Source organism: Bos indicus x Bos taurus, chromosome 15, assembly GCF_003369695.1.
Source record: "Bos indicus x Bos taurus breed Angus x Brahman F1 hybrid chromosome 15, Bos_hybrid_MaternalHap_v2.0, whole genome shotgun sequence".
NCBI lineage: Eukaryota > Metazoa > Chordata > Mammalia > Artiodactyla > Bovidae > Bos > Bos indicus x Bos taurus.
In genome coordinates this window covers 19406528-19413380 of record NC_040090.1, presented here as the reverse complement: position 1 = coordinate 19413380, position 6853 = coordinate 19406528, and the positions used below count along the sequence as shown (strand labels likewise).

The following is a 6853-nucleotide window of genomic DNA, read 5'->3' as shown; positions in this document are numbered from 1 at the left end:
GGCTACTGTCCGTGGGGTTGCAAAGAGTCGGTGCACGACTGAGCGACTTCATTCAATACAAAATATCCAGAACAGGCAAATCCATAGAGAGAAAAAGTACTGGTGAATGCCAAAGTCTGGGGGAGGAGGTATTAGAGAATGCCTGCTAATAGGTGTGGGGTTTCCTTTGGGGGTGATTGAGTGAAGTGAGTAGTCGCTCAGTCACGTCCGGCTGTTTGCGACCCTATGGACTATACAGCCCATGGGATTCTCCAGGCCAGAATACTGCAGTAGGTAGTCTTTCCCTTCTCCAGGGGAGCTTCCCAACACTGGGATCAAACCCAGGTCCCCTGCATTGCATGTGGATTCTTTACCAAGTGAACCACTTAGGTGATTAAAATGCTCTAAAATTAGATAGTAGTGATGATGGTACTCTAAATTAGTTTCTCTAAAAATACTGAAACTCACTGAATTGTACACTTTAAATGGGTGAATCTTATGGTATGTGACATATCTCAATAAAGTTGTTATTAAAATATATATATATATATATATATATCAACAATTTAAAGGATCACCTGGCTTCTTTACAGAGAAAACAAGAGAAAGGATCCTTGAAGGAGGGAAGTGGAAGCAGGTGGTCAATTAAGAAGCTCCTGCAGCCATCAAGACAACAGGTGACGGTGATTTACATAGGGGGAGGGTGGGAGGAGGTGGCGCTAAAAGAAAGGGGGAAGCATAGGTTTCGGTTTGGGTAAATGGGTCACAGGGTGGTACCGTTTACCACCCTCCATCAGGGAACTGAGTTTGGGTCCAAATGAGAAAATCTGCACTGAATTATGATCCCAGCCCTGTGCTGCTGCTGCTAAGTCGCTTCAGTCGTATCCGACTGTGTGTGACCACCATTGACGGCAGCCCACCAAGCTCCCCTGTCCCTGGGATTCTCCAGGCAAGAACGCTGGAGTGGGTTGCCATTTCCTTCTCCAATGCATGAAAGGGAAAAGTGAAAGTGAAGTCACTTAGTCGTGTCTGACTCTTCGCGACCCCATGGACTGCAGCCCACCAGGCTCCTCCATCCACGGGATTTTCCAGGCAAGAGTACTGGAGTGGAGTGCCATTGCCTTCTCCGCCCAGCCCTGTGATGTAGGTGCAATTATCCCCATTTATAATTAAATGAATGAGGCACAAAGAAATTAAAATAAATACCTTAAATAAATAAAATAAATACCTAATTAGTTCTGTGATTAACATCAGCCTGACTGACACCTGGGCTCTTTAGTACATACTATATAAGGAGAGATTAAAAAAAAAATAGGTGGGAGGGCAGTTCAGGATGGGGAGCATATGTACACCTGTGGCAGATTCATGTTGATGTATGGCAAAACCAATACAATATTGTAAAGTAATTAGCCTCCAATTAAAATAAATAAATTTAAATTAAAAAAAAAAATAGAAGGTGGGAGGGGGTTCAGGATGGGGAGCACATGTACACCCGTGGCAGATTCATGTTGACGTATGGCAAAACCAATACAATATTGTAAATAATTAGCCTCCAATTAAAATAAATAAATTTAAATTTAAAAAAAAATAGAAAGCATGGGGGCAATAAGAGAAGAAGGGTAAAGAGGAAAGCATCAGGCACTCCCAAGGGACCATTTTTGCTGCCTAGTTTTGGCCTGATACCTGTATTTTGTTGTTCAGTTGCTAAGTCTTGTCTCTTTGTAACCCCATGGACTACAGCACGCCAGGCTTCCCTGTCCTTCACTATCTCCCAGAGTTTGCTCAAACTCAAGTCCCTTGAGTCAGGGATGCCATCCAACATCCTCTGTTGCCCCCTTCTTTTTTACCTTCAGTTTTTCCCAGCATCAGGGTCTTTTCTGATGAGTCGACTCTTCACATCAGGTGGCCAAAGTATTGGAGCTTCAGCATCAGTCCTTGCATGAATATTCTTTGATTTCCAAAAGTTGATTTCCTTTAGGATTGACTGGTTTGATCCAAGGGACTGTACAAGGGACTCTCAAGAGTCTTCTTCCAGTACCAGTTTGAAAACATCAATACACTGTCACTAAGAACCAGAGAAGCCAAAAGGTATCACCCTCAGTTCCCAGTCAGTAGCAAGAGGCTGTTAATTGCCCTCAAATTTGCTTACCATCTCTCTCTGGTAACTCAGCTGATAAAGAATCCACCTACAATGCAGGAGACCCCAGTTTGATTCCTGTATCAGGAAGATACCCTGGAGAAGGGAATGACAACACACTCCAGTATTCTTGAGCTTCCCTGGTGGTTCAGATGGTAAAGAATCCACTGCAATGAGGGAGACCTGCGTTTGATCCCTGAGTTGGGAAGATCCCCTGGAGAAGGGAACAGCTACCCACTTCAGTATTCTGGCCTGGAGAATTCCATGGACAGTGCATGGGGTCCCAAAGAGTTGGTTACAACTGAGCAACTTTCACTTTCAGTTTCTCCAGTCATAATACTGGCGTTTCTGTAGTTCAGTGCCCCCTGTCTCTCCTGAGAGGTACTGCAACACCCTCCTAACTTCCTGCTTCTGGTTCCACCCATAGGACCATCCCCATCCCAGCAATGGTGCTCTTTCTAAACTGCAGACCTCTTCGTTGCACCACCTTCCTTCAAACTCTTCGTAGATTCCCCGTCATGCTCCAGATGGAGTGTAAGCTCCTGAACACAATTTACAGGGCCCTTCATACTTCTCCAGCCTCTTCTTCATTCTCTCTCCCCACATCACACCCCCTGTACCCTGTGAGCCAGCCACACTAAACCATTTTCAAAACCCTAACACACCCCAGTGCCTCTCACTAACCTCAGGCCTTTGCATGTGCTGTTCCCTCTGTCCAGAGCAGCCAACCTTACCACTCAATTGCGTTACTAACACCTACATATTCTGCAGTCCTCCCTTACCCTCCAAGTCAGGGCTAGGCTCCCTTGGAGGTGTCCTCGTGACACTCTGCTCAGCCCCCATCAGCAGAGATGGATTAGGGGTGGTCAGCTAATCAGTCACCTGGGGCAGAAACCTACAAGGGGGAATAAAAAATCATAGGAAGTGTAATGAGATCAGAAAAATTCTGTCCTACAATTTCCCCAGATAGTATGCTATGTGGTTGGAATGAGTACTCTGCTAAGTTCCTTGGGGCAGGGGTAACACCCCAAAGGAACTTGCTTGGAAATGCTAGGTGAGCTTTTAATGTGGTGGGGTTGAGGGCAGGGGAGCTTTCTGTTTAGATCTTCCCAGGTGGTGCTAGTAGTAAAGAACCCACCTGCCAACGCAGGAGACCAAAGAGATGGGTTGGGAAGATCCCCTGGAGGAGGGCATGGAAACCCACTCCAGTATTCTTGCCTGGAGAATTCCATGGACAGAGGAGCCTGGCGGGCTATAGTCCATAAGGGTGCAAAGAGTCGGACACAATTGAAGCGACTTGGCAAGCGCGCACACAGTTGTCTGTTTAACTTCAAAGTGTTCGTTAGGCTTTGTGGGGACTGCAGGTTTGGAGCTGAGTGGAATTGCTCAGGACTTTGGTGTAAGGATCAGGGTTGGCACCAGCAGGTCTCCTTTCTCTGCCCTTCCCTGCTGACTGGGTCCCAACATCCCTTTCTAGTTGCACCGGGCAACTCCGAGCGGAGAGAGAGGTACCATCACAAAAGCCCTGTTGGGTGAGCCATAATCCTGCCTCGCAAAGCACTTAGCCTTTCCTCTAATGAAAACTGAATAGAGATTTAGAGCATATTGATTTGATGGGGTGTCTAATTATTGGGCTGTCCGGACACTCACATATTTCAGTTCATACTCCTCAGAGCATCCTTCACATAACAGTAACTTCTCTGTAGCCCTTGCTGGAAGATATGCACCGTGATAATCATTAATACTTGAATCAATAAGATGTGTCAAGTATTAATTCATTTAATTGTCAAAATAATCCCTTAACATGGCTGCTATTTTATCCCCATTTTACAGCTGAGGAGACTGAGGCACACAGGCATACAGGAATTGGCAGAGCTGGGTTTTGAGCCCAGGCAGTATGGATGTATCTTGGGCTTCCAACCTATATAGTACACTCCCCGCTGTTGATGGGGGCTGAGTCATCCTTTTCACTGATGCAACCTCTTCAGTTGAGTACAGACCTAATGTATAAAAAATTTTAATAGCTATTTATAGAATGAGTCTTGGATGATTAGAAGACTGTTATTCATTTGTTCAACAAATATTGAGTCCCTTCTGCATGCCTGCCCTTCAGCCACATGCATCAGTAACCTCCTCCTTCTGCCTCAATCTAATGAAAGGTTCCTTTCTTCTCCATTCCTGCTAGATGTTCATGCTGCCTCTGGCTGAGATGATTGGATGGTGTTTGCCATCAGTGCCTCTAAGACTCCTCACTCTCACTGCAGAGGGCCCAGGTTCGATCCCTTGTCAGGGAAATAGATCCCACATACAGCCACTGAAGTTCTCACGTCCTGCAACAGAAGATCCTGTGTGCAGCAACTAAGACCCAGAGCAGCCAAATAAATAAATATTTTTAAAAAGTAACTCCTTTTATGTTTAGACAGCTCTGAGATTCTTCTTTGTTAAAGAAACTGGCCTCCCAAGACTTGAAGAGGCACAATTTTGTTCTGCAATCTCCTCTGCGTGACACCTCTCACGTGTGTGAAGATAGTTCTTGCAGCTTCCTCGGGTCCTCTTTCTGCTTATCTAGACCAAGCTCCCTGACAGTGCCTTCCTCGGTTCAGGCTCAGATATCACTTCTGCAGGAGACACCCTTCATTCATGAGGTCATTCATTCATCCAAACTTTATTAACAACTCATTGTGTACCATGTACTTGATAGAACCTAGAAATACAGAAATGAAGGCATAGTTCCTACCTTCAGGAAATACAGCATCCATCGGGAGAGGGGGACGTTTAAAGAAATAATTGTAACATCACTGGCAAGTGCTGTAACAGGGATATGGTGCGACACAAGGGCCACTCAGTCCAACGACTGACTTTTAAACTGGCCATGCTAGGGCATTCATTTTACCATAATTATCTTGCATGGTGATCACCGGAACTAAAAAGACTAGAAGAATTCTAAAAAGAGTACTTCCACCACTCTGATCTAAATGTGATAATCCTAAGAATGCAGCCCAGAACTGTAATTAATTTATTTAGCAGATGACTAACTTAAAAAAAAACTTCTGGCATTAATTTCATGAAATGCAATTAGGTCCATTCTGTGCAAATGAAAAAAAAAAAAAACAGATGGAAGGATAGATAGATAGAGTGACAGTAGACAGATATAGGAAGTATTTTATATTTATTTATCCTTGGTAAATACCTTCTCATTTCAGTCTAGCAAAACACTCAGATACAGTGCCAGGCCTAAGAAGCAGGGTTGAATTTCCAATTCTGCTTCTTCTAGCTGCAGGAACTACCTCTTTAGTCTATTTAGGGGATTAAAAGAAATAATGAATGAAATTATCTAGCGTATCTCCAGCCTCAAGCTTGGTGCTCAATATATACTAGCGATATTTATTCTTGGCTCACTGGTTCATCAAGATTTTTTACACCTGTGTCCACCACCATATTATATATATATTACACCTGTGTCCACCACCATATATATATATATATATATATATATATATATATATGGCTACCCCCCAGCTTCATGCCAACTGCACACCTGACAGTTTGTCTTCTGGTTTTCAATAATCCCCCCACTCCTGACTCTTCCTCACCTGCATCTGCTTCCCCTCAATTTCAAGCTTTTCTTGGCCCAAGCTTCAGGCTCTCAGAAAGTTGACAAACCAGCATCGCCATCTGCAGGACAGCATGAGAATCTGGGTAAGAGAACAATTTCAGGGTACCAGATAAACTAACGCAGCTGTTTTGTGCTGGCGTTAACAAGGCCAAGTTCACAGGTTCATCCCCAAAGGGGCCAATTAGCTTTACACCGAGAAACACTTCGGAGCAGACTCAACCTCTAACCTTGGCCCCCAGTTCGCACGTGTGTGGCTGTCGGTTAGAAAGCAGAGTCATCAATCCAATCTCATTTTGTATAATTTCTTAAAAACAACTGTAAGGCCGTGTGGAAACAATGAAGATGAGCAAGACCTGCTCCCTGTTCTCAAGGAATCTTGAGCCTGCGGCTTTGTCTTCCCCAGTAATTCCTGAGACATTAATAGGAGTTATGAGAATAAATGACTCCACCGTGTTAAATTAGTTTGGGAAACACTGATCTAATCAAAGTCAAGCAGGTTCTTTGTGGAAGGGCTTCCCAGAGCCTTTAACATGCTAATATGCACTGTTAATTTTCCAAGAAGGAAATGCAAGATGCAGTGTCTCTCAAATTTGGCATCCATGAGGCATCCCTCTCTTAAAAAAAAAAAACAAAAAACAATGAATTTTCTGTCCCAGGGTATGACTGCTTCCACTGAAATATCTATTTTAAGAAACAACTCATCCATAGAGAAAAGTTCACAGTCTATTGCTAGGTTTAAAAAAAAGCAGACTATAGAACAGTATCCTATTTTGAACAGACAGAACAAAGATGTATATACACTTGCAAGGAAAAAGAAAAAGATGAACCAAAATGTTAACACTGGTGATCTTTTTGTTGAAAGAGCTGTTGTTTTCTGTGTTCTTTATGTTTTTCAAGTTTTTAAAATTGAATAGACATGTAAATTTTAAAATAAAACCCACAAAGCACATGTTCTAGGATCTTATGCATGCTAAGTTGCTTTAGTCGTGTCTGACTATTTGCAATCCTATGGACCACAGCCCACCAGGCTTTTCTGTCCTTGGGATTCACCAGGCAGGAATACTGGAGTGGGCCACCATGCCCTCCTCCAGGGGATCTTTCTGACCCAGGGATCAAACCTG

The 6853-nt window shown here is 43.7% G+C and overlaps 1 long non-coding RNA gene across 1 annotated transcript; it reads left to right on the top strand.

Annotated features, from left to right (window-relative positions):
• Window positions 1–575: 575 nt before the first annotated feature.
• On the top strand, window positions 576–4519 carry LOC113904712. The gene is made up of 2 exons (XR_003514580.1): window positions 576–656; window positions 4302–4519. It is a non-coding gene; the product is annotated as an uncharacterized LOC113904712 (long non-coding RNA).
• Window positions 4520–6853: the final 2334 nt, after the last annotated feature.